General features: G+C 34.2%; 1 protein-coding gene across 1 annotated transcript in view; it reads left to right on the top strand.

The window, feature by feature from the left end:
• The window catches only part of LOC127874187 (uncharacterized), a 365,429-nt gene that overhangs the window by 339,861 nt on the left and 10,988 nt on the right, over nucleotides 1–14,580 (top strand). Inside the window, exons 5-12 of the mRNA XM_052418385.1 lie at nucleotides 2,897–3,742; nucleotides 5,837–6,325; nucleotides 7,276–7,475; nucleotides 8,270–8,343; nucleotides 10,210–10,341; nucleotides 11,350–11,413; nucleotides 13,311–13,457; nucleotides 14,054–14,165. The gene's annotated coding sequence lies outside the window, so the exon portion shown is untranslated. The remainder of the gene's footprint in view (nucleotides 1–2,896; nucleotides 3,743–5,836; nucleotides 6,326–7,275; nucleotides 7,476–8,269; nucleotides 8,344–10,209; nucleotides 10,342–11,349; nucleotides 11,414–13,310; nucleotides 13,458–14,053; nucleotides 14,166–14,580) is intronic.

The raw sequence follows: 14,580 nt of genomic DNA, 5'->3' as shown, positions 1-14,580 counted from the left end.
CCCATCAATATGCCAGGAAAAGGCCTGCTTGTGTATTTCATATGTATTAAGAATGCAAAAAAGAAATGAGGTGGGAAAGAAAAGTATCAATTTACATGAGGTAAAATATCCTCTGTAATTGATTGTAACTTGTGAATCATTTATTTTTTTCCATATGAACTTTCCTGGTTAAAACAGACTTTCATGGACACATAAGTTGATGCATGGATTTCTCAGTTTGGAAAAAATACATGAGGAATTTGTGTAAGTTATTTTCTAATGTGTTTGTGTTAACTTTGTGGATATGTCTACCCTTAAAATCAACTCAAAATAATGTCCCACTAATAATAATGATTTGACAGTGTACCAGGCTGTGTATTAAGAATGCTAAAGATGAAGTTGACAAGAATGATATGATTTCACATAAGGAATAATGACTTCTTTTACTTGAGGATCAATAACTCAACCCTTCTTCAGCTGGAATCCAGGATGCTTTCCAAACCTTAATAACACAGAATTTCTAAATGTGATTCAAAGTAAGCATCATTCTGGGAAAAGGGGTCTTAATGCATTTTAAGTTCCATCCACATGTTAGCTTGTGCAGCGCACGATACTTTCTGCTTTTGAGGAGTTTTTTGTTTTAAGGAAATTTCTTCTAAACAAAAATCAATTCTAGGCGAAAATTGTCATCTCAGGTTAGCATTACAAAACACTTTTCGCAAAAAATATGGAATATGAATTTTAAAATCGCTATTATTTGTGGGACATTAATAAATGTTGATTTCATGAATTTACTGATACACAAATTTAGCTCACATACATAACAAAATAACCATTGCAAATTTCTTTTCTTTTCTGCCAAAATAAAAAATCCACAAATTTACATGTCCATATCAAAGTCATTTTTTGAAATGCCCGATAATTTTTGCCAACATATATCAATGAGTTTACAAGATCAGTGTTGTTAAAATCCAGTTTCCAGTTTGATTTGGTGGCTTAAATTTTGCTCTGGGCAAATATCAGATGGGGCAACAGAATTTTACTCCCAGGTGAATGTGAAATTGTGAACAGCCATTTATCATACCATCTTTATAAAGTACTTGTTCAAAGCATTTCCTTGTATGCTAGTGGACTAATAAATAGAGCACTAAAACTGAACATGTCAGCAAACACGCATGTAAAATAATAACTTGATGGGTTTGTGCAATTAAGTTTTATGCAATTAAAACCACCCAAATATTTCCAAATTAAACAAAAAATTCTAAGAATTTTCCAAATGTCATTTATAATCACACTTATTATTCCCGATTGATGTGGTAAAGGGACTTTATCCAATTTGGACAAAAAAAATCGCTGATGTATTACTAAATTAAAATAAATGTACGTTCAAAAGACTGACTGGGCCAACATATTTTATATTGGTTTGCTCAATGTTACAGCAACTGCTCAGCACAGAAGACAACTTAAGTTACTGTTTTAAACTTTAATTAATTTAGCTGACACTAACAAGGGATAGAACTGTAGATCTGCACAAGCAGTGAGTTGTTGCCCTTTAGTTACTGTCGTATTATGTCTACCACTGTTTGTTATCTGTTGATAATTAATTTTTGTATTTATGTTTATTGTTAATTCAAACAGCTTTTAACAATCAAAGATCTGTAAATGCATGGTCCAAATTTGTGTGTGTTTTTGCAACTTTGGGCAGACATTAATCCTAAATGTTCAATTTTGCCTCTCATTTATTGCAACATATATTTACAATAAAACACCTTTGTGGTATTGTAAAAGCTAAGTAATTAATTGAATAAGTACTATTAGAAAACATTACATTGTTAATAAGTTGATTTTCCATTCTTTTTTGTTGTTAATATGCAGGAAAAAACTGGCAAAAAATATAAATGACCGGTGCTGTGGGAAAATGGGGCTTAATGCATGTGCTCAAATTGTTATCCCATATAAGTCTGCGCAGTCCGCACAGACTAATAGGGACAACACTGTTCTCTTCAAAGGTTTTTTTCGTTGAAAGGAAGTGTCCTTTTTACACAAATCCAGTCTAGTCGGAAAGTGTCCTACCTGATTAGCTTATGTAGACAACACATGCTTATAAGGGACAATAATTAATATTATTGATGAGCCGCATATTGGCTTATAAAATAACAGCTCTGAAAGTTTAGTATAAATTGCAATATTGAATTTACAGGTTAGTATAACATTAGCCAACAATGCTTTAATACGAAATGGTTTAAGTATGCCTCCTTTCAAAGAAAAGGGGGCATATAGTGATCGGCCTGTCTGTCTGTCCGTCATTCCGTCACACTTTGAGTTTAGGTTTCGAAAAATGCTCATAACTTCTATGTCCCTTGAGATATAACCCTCATATTTGGTATGCATGTTTATATAAAGACAAGGCCTTTCCATACGCACAAAAAAATTTACCCCTGAAACCTAGACCTTTAACTTACTGTCAGTGTTTAGGTTTTGAAATCTGCGTTTAGGTTTCGAAAAATGCTCATAACTTCTATGTCCCTTGAGATATAACCTTCATATTTGTAATGCATGTGTATAGAGACAAGGCCTTTCCATACGCACACAAATTTTGACCCCTGTGACCTTGACCTTGGACTTAGGGTTCACGTTTAGATTTCGAAATCTGCGTTTAGGTTTCAAAAAAAGCTCATAACTTCTATCAAGCGTTTATAGGGGGCATAAGTCATCCTATGGTGACAGTTCTTGTTTATATTAATGTTTGTGCTATTGATTACAAGGAACCAATCAAATGCCAGATTAGAAATTCATTAGAATAAAGTTTTGCTGTTGAAAACCTTCACATCCAATCAAAAGGCATAGTTTGTTATAGATTGTAGTATTGACATTTGTTACTAGTTCATACCACCCACTGTGCTGTTGTTGTTTTCAGGAGAGCACCAGCATTGATATCGAGTTTGCCCAGGAACAGCACCAGTCTGCCTGAAGAATCCCCAGTCCAGGACAATCCTTCCCCCCCCCTGACCCCTAGCTCCTCCACCCTGACCTCTGGCCTCAAAGGGTCATCATAGTTGAACAATTCCGTTCTGTAGGAAATTCTGAGAATATAGAGTTTTCAAGCGCTGTACTCAACAACCGCAATGTCTGTGTCGAGTTTTCAACACTCCAGACTGAATAGTTTTGTTAAGCTTGAGTGCCAGAGAGGGACAGACACAAGGAGTTATAGAAGTAGTTATGGTAACACTAACAGTCAGTTCTTGCCGTATGACATCACAACGAATATCACGAAGAATAAAAAGTTGATTAATTTGTTCCATTCTTTATGGGACAAACATAAATTCAAGGAAATTGTTACATTTAAAGCGATTTATTAACATGTGTAAGCTTTCCAAGCAGGATACTTTTTCTGTCTATAGTTTGGACAGTAGTAGAGTTACAAATGCGCTTTTGAAGCTGTTGCTGACAAAGAAAGGCAGTAACTACTTCACTGTGAACACCCAGGGCACGATACACCCATGGGGTGTGCCTCAAATGTGAATTCCGCCCAATATTGTAAACAAGGTGCTAAAAGTAAACACATCCGGTTTTGTTACGAGCACTTTGCAATCCAAGCCCAAAGCACATAGAATCGACGCTAGAAAAGGCTTAGAAAAATGACAGCAGTTTCGTTGTGTGATCCAGTAAGGACTTCGACTCTGAACGACGTTAATGAGACCTCAAACTTGACCATAGCACTCACAGCGAGGCCATCATGTTATCTTAGCTTCTTGTGCTTCAGGTGAGACATTACAGTGTTATTTATTTTGTTTAATTTGGGGCCGAAAGTTGGCATCATTCCTAATCTCAACAAGTTTATACTTTAACTTAATTACTGGCTTATATTCTCAATTCAAGGTTTGCCCACAAATGTATTTGTTTAACAGGTTGCGACACTGAGTTAAGTTCCTTATTCAGCTCTTTAAGTTGAACCTTAGTACAATTAATCTTCATAGCACTTAATCTCAATGTTTAAATATTTGTAAACACAAAGCATGTTCCCAATTAAAATCAAAACAGCACGATTTTTTCCCAAATTGGCCCAATTCCAAAAATGTTTAAAATAAACTCTGCACAGAGCTAGCCACTATAGTTCTAGCAAATTTTAAAGTCTTTTATAAAAATAACTGGCTTTATTTGCTTAGTTCACTAAGATTAATTACTATTTTGAAGTTGTTGTGTTTTGAAAATTAATTGTTTATGTCACATATAGGGGATATGATTAATTAAAGTAGAGCCCGGATGTTTGCAAAATAATAGCACTATATTGCTTTTAGGTTTGAAACTTTAAATCTAATATCTGTCCTACAAAAACGAGGCCATCAAAGAAAATGAAGAAATCAACTAATATCAATTCCATATCACATACAGCTAATACGTTTAACCAGAATAGGTTATAGTTACTGAGTATAATGACCACTGAGAGCAAGATAGACAGACTTCACCATAGAGGGTCATCTGTATTTCTACATTTCTGTCTAATCCATCGACAAAACGTGTAAACTCAAGTACTCATACACTTACAATACAGTCATGTATTCAACTCACAACAATTGTTTCTTATGATATGTAATACAGTTGTATTGTCTCACATTAAAGTTGTTTAGTCTCACGTATTAAAGTTATATACTATCACATTTAAAGTTGTACAATCTCACATTTTAAGTTGTGTATTGTCACATTTAGAATTGTATTGTCTCAAATTTAAAAGCGTTTAGTCTCACTGTTTATGTCCCCCACTATAGTAGTGGGGGACATATTGTTTTTGCCCTGTCTGTTTGTTGGTTGGTTGGTCTGTCTGTCTGTCTGTTTGCGCCAACTTTAACATTTTGCAATAACTTTTGCTATATTGAAGATAGCAACTTCATATTTGGCATGCATGTGTATCTCATGAAGCTGCACATTTTGAGTGGTGAAAGGTCAAGGTCATCCTTCAAGGTCAGAGGTCAAATATAGGTGGCCAAAATCGCTCATTTTATGAATACTTTTGCAATATTGAAGATAGCAACTTGATATTTGTCATGCATGTGTATCTCATGGAGCTGCACATTTTGAGCAGTGAAAGGTCAAGGTCAAGGTCATCCTTCAAGGTCAGAGGTCAAATATAAATATATATACATTTTGAGTGGTGAAAGGTCAAGGTCATCCTTCAAGGTGAAGTATATGGGTCAAAATTGCGCATGTAATGTCACTTCTGCAATATTGAAGCTAGCAATTTTATATTTGAAATGCGTGTGTATCTCAAGGAGCTGCACATTTTGAGTTGTGAAGGGTCAAGGTCAAGGTCATCCTACAAGGTCAAACATCATATAGGGGGACATTGTGTTTCTCAAACACATCTTGTTAAGTCATTTACTCTCACATTTAAAGATGCACAGTTTCACATTTTAAATTGTATAGTGTCACATTTAAAATTGTATTGTCTCACATTTACATTTGCTGAGAACTATGTAGTCTTACATTTAAAGTTATTTAAGTTGTAAAGAAGCGCATTTAAAGTTGCATACATGCATATTTAAAGGTGTACAGTCTCACACTTCAAATCGCTTAAGTTATGCCTGTTTTTGATTGTTATTACACTTTGCTACAAACTGCACTTTACCATATATTCTTCGACGTTTAAAACCCCCAACATTTCAATTTAACGTTGGTGCGCGTAATACATTGATACAACGCTATTTTGAGTTATAATTGGTAAAAAATTAATTGCGATATCCTTAATATCAAATATAGACGCAATGTTTGTCACTCAAAAGGCAGGTATGGAAAAAAAAATGTTGCAACGCATATTCATTTGTCACTAAAAAATCTGAATTTAGTTTGCTTTCCATTTCAGCAAACATTATTAGCCAACAAGATGAAAACATCATTGAAGTGAAAGTCAAAAACAATCCTGACTCCCTTTGGGCACAAATACTACAACTTGCTGAAGACATTCAGCACGAAGATGTCTTGCGTCAGCCAAGCATGCCTCCTATCAACTCTTCCAACAGTGGAGCCTTGGTGAGTTTGACTTCCGTCCAAGGTTCAATGTCGCTAAGCAACAATTAGATGCTTGGCATCAACAAATTGTTCTGTACGAGTCGCTCGAACGTAAACGATCTGATCCAACAGATAGAGCAGGCGTTGCGAGACTCGTCTGTTAATGTGACTGACTTCGATATATTGCTTTCCAATGATGTGAACCTTATGCCTGAAGAGCAGTATGTGATTGACGCCATTCAACAACAGTAGTCGGGAATTCCCGGGTTTGGGGTGGTGACTTTGTCGTCGGGACTCTCTTTCTATTGCCTGGTCGCAGAGGCAGCAGCAACAAGAACAACAGGTATTATTTGAGCGATGCTCTGTGGTATGGGGCTTAATGTATGTGCTTTAAATATCTAAAATATTAACTTTACAATGCTATATTCTTGAATCTTTTTTCTAAAAATAAGGGATGTAGTTGATTTTTGTTGGTAATTTCATTTCATCGTCTTTCCTCAAAAAACTCTGTTGCTCTGGTCTCTTTCCTACCATTGAGTAACTAAATGGTAATTAAATTGAATGCGCTTAAATTCCCTTTTATGATAATTTTATTTGAGTTACAATGCTATGAGGTTAAATTTTATTTACACTTATATATATCATGAATATTGCTGGGCCAAGTGTGAGGTTGAGCAATCCCAAACTGGTTTAAACCCTCAATTCTTTGCATTGACAGTTCCCAGCTTTATTCTTATATGTGTGTATGTTGTTTTGTATTGTGCTGTTTCATATTGTTTAAGGAAATTGGTCACTTGTCTTAAATAAAGGACCAACTAATTGTATATAATGAGAATGCAATACTGCTCCAGACGCTGGAGTTTCACTTCTTTATATTAAATATCATCCCAGATTAGCCTGTGCAGACTGCGCATACATTAAGTCCTATTTATCCGAGAATGAGGCTCATATAGTTCACTTAACGTCAGTCCTTTTTCTGCCTGATTGAAGAAAAGTTCCTAGCATCAAATGTGAATTCTCTGATTTTAAATTTATCAAACTTGGTAAATAAATAGCAAATAAAAGTTAATCTGATATCAGTTTTAATCATAGGTCAGGGCATAGTTGTGTCCATTTTTCTGCTGAAATTTAGCCCTTGAACAACAGTTTTTCCTTGCAATAAAAAAATCCACTTTAATTATTAAATTCTATTAAATTTAAGTAAAACAATTATTCTATGCCTTCTGCACATTATAACATTATTATCTTCATTTATTTTCAATATTTATTTAAATTGCAGAATTTTGTTTTAAGAGCTAGTTCCTAGCAATCATAGATCGGTACCCTGCTGAAAAACAGGATCTCTGGTCAGCTGGGCCCAGATGCCCAGCAACACTTCCTAGCCCAGGACCTTGGGGCAAATGCTCAACATGTCCTATCTGCATGGTGAAGCCAGTCTAAACCTTGGGCTCCAAACTTTCCTGCTGTGGAGCTGAGATTACCTCATCCATAAGGTACATTGGTACTGTCATTTACCATGTATAATGTTCAGTTTTTATGCCCCCGGTAGGGTGGCATATAGCAGTTGAACTGTCCCTCAGTCAGTCTGTCCGTCCGTCCGAAAACATTGGCCATAATTTTTGCAATATTGAAGCTAGCAACTTGATATTTGACATGCATGTGTATCTCATGAAGCTGCACATTTTAAGTGGTGAAAGGTCAAGGTTATCCTCTAAGGTCAAAAGTAATAAAATACAATCCAAGGGAAGAAATAAGCTTTAAAAGGGAGATAATTTCTAAACCTGTCAAATGATATATTGAAATTTTATTTCAAAGCAGCACAATAGGGGGCATTGTGTATCTGACGAACACATCTCTTGTTTACTTCAAATTTCAATTTAAATAGTTTGTGCATTTTATATATTAATAAATCTCTATCATGGCTGCTAACTTAATAAAATCATTATGTTATCGTTAATATTCATAATTGCCTTGAAATGGCAAAGGGGGGTGCATACTGATTTGTATAGCTGTTGAAGTGCACTTAATAAATATTGGTTTCAGATGGATGAAAAATGTTTGGCTCTAGTGTACAGTATATAGTAGTCTATGTTTGTATGTTTGTATGAAATGTTTAGTGTATATCTCATTTGTATCAAGAGTTTTCAAACATAATGTATTTCTTTTTTTACTCAAACAAACTTAATTTACATCCAATGTAATTGATGACATTCCAGAATGCATTGAATTATTTGGTTTACAGGGACACATTTCTAGGATGCACTAAGGTCCTTTTATCTGTTCACAGAGGCCTTATACTCACAAGTTCAGGCCCAGAGAACGGTGTTCCCCAACTACAACACAACCAATACGTCTCAATAGGTAAGTCCTATTCCCATCGCAAAAGGGGTCACTGTGGCTTTGCCTAATACTTTAGATGGAATCAAGTTTTAACAAATAAGGTTAAACCCTATGCAAACTGAGGTTTCTGCTCTTCAATTAATTGACCAGTTTATCTTAACTAAGTTTAAGGGTTCAGCCACAAACTATTGTATCGTATATAGACATGTGAAGAAAATGCATAAGGTTCAAGCTTGACCCTCAAATTTGTATTTTAAATTGAATATCTATAGCTACCATTTGAATTGTTTTCAATTATGGAACATTTAGATTGATTTAGAGCATAATCAATTCCATATGTATTTTAAGTAACTGAAAATCAAAAAACCCTTATATGTAAAGATTTTGCTCTAAAGCAATCTAAATGTTCTATAATTGAAAACAAGGCAAATTCATCATTTGTTTTTATTTTCATTTACGAGTTACAAAATTATGTCTTTTTTATGCCAACCTCAGCATTGTTGGGTTACTTTTGTCTATGGCATTTAAGTGAGTTCAATGTTTACACCAAGCCATTCATCAAAAATTAAAACAGAAACAACAACACATTAAAATGATTAGATATAACAGATTATGTTCACTTTGGGTTGTAATAATAAGAGTAATAGAAGCTTTAAAAACAGATATGAGCCTTGCACTGGGAAACAGGTTGAATGCGTAAAGAGTTTGACTCCAATCAGGTACACCACTTACCGCCTAAACTGGATTTTACTAAGAACATATTTCTTTAAAACAAAAATTCTATAAAAGCGGAAAGTGTTGTCCCTGATTAGCCTGGTTATTCCTGCAAGGTACATGTATAATAGATCAACCAGCAGCAGCTGCATGTTGGCTGTTGGGCAGTTGGCATCCACTATTATTACATCTGCTCACTATTTCAAGGCAATTTAAGTTGAATCTTCATGAAAGTTGTCAATAATGTTTGTGGGCAGAATATCGTGTACAAGTTTAGCCACAAGCCAGATTCTCTGTACTTGTTTAATGAAGAAAAAATGACCAGTAAACATGTGTGCCAATGTACTCTCGATCAATGTAAACCAGTCTTGTAACTGGGTGTATTTTGTTGGCATTCTAGTTCTTAATTTTTGCGTGTGTATGAACTGCCTGAAAAAATGCTACTTGTCTGAGCATAAATGCCATCAGAATTTATGCAATCGGCGTAATTTTCCTGACAGTTTATACAGTTTTAAGTGTACTGTCACATTGCAAAACAGTGTTATATTGTCTTGAATAGTTTATGGCCTGTGTGTATGCTATATTTTTAAATCTTTCTATAAAGAAGGAATGTAGTTGACACTTGTTCATTGTTTCATTACATCGTTCCTCAAAAAGTTGTAGCTCTGTTGCTCTGGCATCTTCAATACCATTGAGTAATTAAATGGTAATTAAATTGAATGCTTTTTAATTCCCTTTTATTATTGTTTAATTTGAGTTACAATGCTATGAGGTTAAATTTTATTTACACTTAAATGTATTATGAATATTGCTGGGCCAACTGTGAGGTTGAGCGCTCCAAAACCCATTTAAAACCCCAATGCTTTGCATTGACCGTTCCTAGGCGGTGAACCCAGCTTTATTCTTATTTGTGTTTATGTTGTTTTGTATTGTGCTGTATTGTGCTGTTTTGTACTGTTTGGGCAATCTGTCACTTGCCTTAAATAAAGGACCTACTAATTGTTTATAATAATAATTCAATACTAGTCCAGCAGCTGGAGTTTCACTTCTTTATACTGTGCCTAATTTAATGTCAAATGGTGACTTGTTGTCAAGGTTGGACTTAACAGTAAATATAAGAATGACCTTCTGCTGATGCAGCTAGATATTCACTTTGTTGATATTTGATTTCAGAGAACACCCTTCCTGAAAACCTCGCTGAGTGCGACTGCGCCATACGTGAACCTTCAGTGAAATGAGATTGCAGGCGGAATGTCAAACCGGTACTACTCAGGTCTCCAGCAATAGCCTCAGCCTTGGACGCAGGTTCATGATGCACCCATGGCCTTACTTATTTCTGAACATCTCAATCTCACAGCAATTGATGTGAATTAATGATAATAAGACTCCACAAACCACGTTTTTGAGAGGGTATATTGGAGTCAATGTTTTGTAAGTTGTTTAGTCAAAGCGTTTTTTTTGCATATATTATAAAAAGATTTGTATCAAATCTAAATTTCACAAAGGATTAAATTGGAACTTAAACTGTGTGAAACCGTTGAACAGTAAGTTTTAAGTGGTGATTTTGTTGCATGCAAAGCCCCATTGTTTCATTGGCCAAGTCACTCTTTTACCCCGTATTATTTTACTTTCAGTATCTCACCATACATGGGAAATCAGAAGATATGAAACTCATTTTAATCAGGGTTTTAACTAACATTTTGCCCACAGTTGCGCTGTAACCTATATGCAATTCTGGGTTATAATTAACATTGTGTCCACAGTTGCGCAAAGTTGTTTGAATAGTAGTGTCATAAAACAAAGAAAGCATAGTCGCTTGCATCCCCTGTAATCAATCATGTTCATGATGAAGCCATTGTGAAATATTATGTTGCAGTTTGACTAATTGCCAAGTATATGTCTTTCAGCGTATCTTGTTCAGTGTCTGGCAGTACCAAGCCACATCGACGCAGCAGCAAAAACAACAGTAGTAGTCTAGTAAGCTGTCTTACATGTTTGAGCTACCTAGTTGTAGCAGTTTTCAGCAATGTTGTCACAATATGGATTGTTTTAATAAAACCTAATGGAGTTATAAAGCATAATTACTGATTCTCGTGTAAGATCGTACTTTTATAATGCACTTTCATCAACAACACTGATGCATATGCATGACAGCTAATACAAGTATTAATGCACAAACTAAAGTTTGAATTTCTTTATAATTAATTTATTCGCAAACATTAGTTTCAAAACATATTAAAGCACATCGATATTTTTTACTTTGCTTTTATTTGTTGTTCGATTTTATCACTTTGCCTCTCTTATCCTAACCAGGTGAAGGGTCACCCCGCAACTTTCAGTGCCTAGCAATGAAATCATCCACCGTTACATGTAGTTGGTCAGTAAAATGAGCGTTTTAACTGCATATAAAGTAAAAAGATATTATCAAACAACATCTACATTTCTCACGGGATTAAATTGATACTTCAGTTGTTTGATCCCCATGAAGTCTTGGTTTGATTGGTAGATGGTCATCTTGTGACAAAGCCCTAAATTATCATTGGCCAATTCACTTTTGCACAAGATCAAATTAATATCACTGTATCTCACCACACATGGGAATTCAGAGGCTGTACAACTTATATTCTATTCAGGGTTAAAGCCACACACCTTGAATTGAAGTACTTGTTAATCAATACATATAGATGCAATTTGAAAGTGTGCAAAATTGTCATTAAATCTATAGCCTTCTTAGCAAGAAATGTATTCAAAAAAAATTAAACCGAAAGTAGGATTACTATACGTTTACGTATATTTTGACAAACGCGATTATTTTTAAGTTTAAGCGCAAAAAATATGGATTTTTACCTTGTAACCACCAGATATATTATAATTGAGATAGATAAAAATAAATGTATAGCCTAGATAGCAAGTTCTTTTTTTTCAAACGTTTCTGCATTTAAAACCGAAAGTAGGATTTCTAGACGTATACGTCCATTTTGACAAACGCGATTATTTTTAAGTTTTGAAGCGCAAAAGAGACGGATTTCTACCTTGTAACCACCAGATATATTCTAATTGGCATAAATCAAATATGGTTCTTATTTATACTTAAATTTACTATGTCATGTATTGCATTTCAAGGTGCGTGGCTTTAATAACTAACATTGTGCCCACAGTTGTGTAAAGCTGTGTGAAGATTTTTGTTTAAAAAAAAGAATAAAGCATTTGCGTAACTTGTAATCAATAGTGTTCAATGAAGGAACAATCATTTTGAAAATGACCAATACTCCAGAATTTATTTGTCTTTTAACGGATCTTGGTCAGTGTCTAGCAGTTTCCTTTCGACCAAGCCACGTCAGCAAAGCAGAAATAACAGCAGCAGTCAAGTAATTTGTCTTCCACGTTTGAGCTACCTATTTGCCACGGTCTGTTGCAAAGTCCACTCAACATGGATTGTTTTAATAAAACAAATGGAGTTAAAGAAGATTTTTGCTGATTCCTGTGTATGATCTTAATTGTATATGAAACAATACATGAACAACACTGACGCATATGAAAGGTAGCTAATACAAGTATTAATGCACAAATTAAAGAATGAATTTCTTTATAATTTTTAGTCATTATCTAAAATTCGTTTCCAAACATATCTAAGCATATTGCTATTGTTATGCCGTATAACAAAATAAAACAAAGGGTTCATTCAAAATTTCTAATTTTACTTTCAAATTCAGTTTCATTATTATTTTCATTACAACAAAATCATATATCCAAAAATATCATATACAATCAATAATAAAATATTCGTACCTGCATCTTATTCTGTATCATAATCTCTTTCTTGATTAAATAATCTTAACCGGATGTTTTTCGTTTAAATCTGTATTCCAAACTGAAACTTGTTTATTTTCGAATCAGCTATTTATACTTTTTCGGGCATGACGTCAATGACACGTGACGACCGTTAAAGTAAAATATATACCAATGAACGTAATGTGAAATGGCGGATTTATTGAATGAATGAGAATCAAGTTTGAACAATAATATTATACAAATACAATGACAAAAACGTAAGTTAAGCCATATACATCAATGGAAATCAATAAATATGATGTTTATGAATATCAATTTATTTAGATAATAAGCATTTTAATTTGATAAGGAGTGTTTGTTTACATTTCACCATGTATTACGGAATGGCCAATGGGAGGAGTAACGGCCTAGCAATATAATATATTGACTATGCCTTGATTTATTGTTTGATTTAATCACTCTGCCATTCTTTGACTTACCAGGTTGAGGGTCGCCCAAAACCACCCAGTGCCTTGCAATGAAAACTTCACACGTGACTGTGACCTTGCCCTTGTACACACCTAAAGGTCAGGTTGACGATCATTTGGGCTTAGATAGTCACTGCAGTAAGAACGTGTAAGATTTTAAAGGTACTTGTTCACAGATTTTATGAGTACTTTGACTTACCCGAATGACATAACTAAAGCACATTTAAAAGTGGCTACATATAACTACACAGTGTATACCAATATTTTGCAGTATGTTATTGTAAATTGCTTTCACTGCTTTTGACAAATAATAATATCAATAATCTCAGTTTAGAACCTAAAAGAAGGCAGCTTTTATGATTTTCTTTTTTTAATTTTGTATATTTATTACTTTAGGTTATTCCATAAACTGTGTTGATGTGGTTTTAATAATGGTTGAAAAATGATATTGAAAACTCGATGATCAAGCTATTTTATATTGTTCCATCTGTATTTGTAAACAAAATGACTGCAGAACAGGGCATCACTAAGTAAATCTATTAACATTTACCTTTAAATTTGTTTTTTTTACATATTTGTATTAGTCAAAATGACTATAAAACAAGGCATCAACTGAACCATCTATCTGTATTAACATTTTCATTTAAATATTGCTCAATCACTCGCAGTAAACGGAATTTCTACAGAAAGAAAAAAAAACAACAAGACTATATCTTTAAACATTTCCCTTTAAATAGTGTATATCATTTTCAATAAAGAAGATGACTTCACAATAGGACATCCGAGACTGCAATGACGAAATGAGTGTCCTCACTTCAGCAGTGGAAGCCAATACACAATACGAGAGTTTCCAGCGGCTTACCTTATCTGGTATGTATGGGTTTATTTTAAACCTAATTATTATATGATTTAGTTAGGTAAGAATATATATGTATGTAGTTTAAATATAGATTTAATATTATTCACTGAAGTAAAAATATGAGAACAATTATAACAATATTTGTGTTCAACATCAGTCAGCCAGTAAATAATTTTTTATCCCCGCCGAAAAAAAAATCGGAGGGGATATAGTATTAGTCTCCGTCCGTCCGTCTTTGTGTCTGTGCGTCTGTCCGTCCTTCCGTCGGAAACTTTGTCCAGAGCATAACTCCAAATCTATTCAATGGATTTACTTTAAACTTAGAATATAAACCGATGGCAACTAGGAGAATTGCAGTGTCCAAGAACCATAACTCTGTCTACCTAGGATTTTGAATTATCTCCCCTTTTATATAATTTTAAAGTA

This window comes from Dreissena polymorpha, chromosome 1 (assembly GCF_020536995.1).
Source record: "Dreissena polymorpha isolate Duluth1 chromosome 1, UMN_Dpol_1.0, whole genome shotgun sequence".
NCBI lineage: Eukaryota > Metazoa > Mollusca > Bivalvia > Myida > Dreissenidae > Dreissena > Dreissena polymorpha.
Note: the sequence above shows the minus strand (reverse complement) of the source record. Positions and strands in the feature narration are given on the sequence as shown.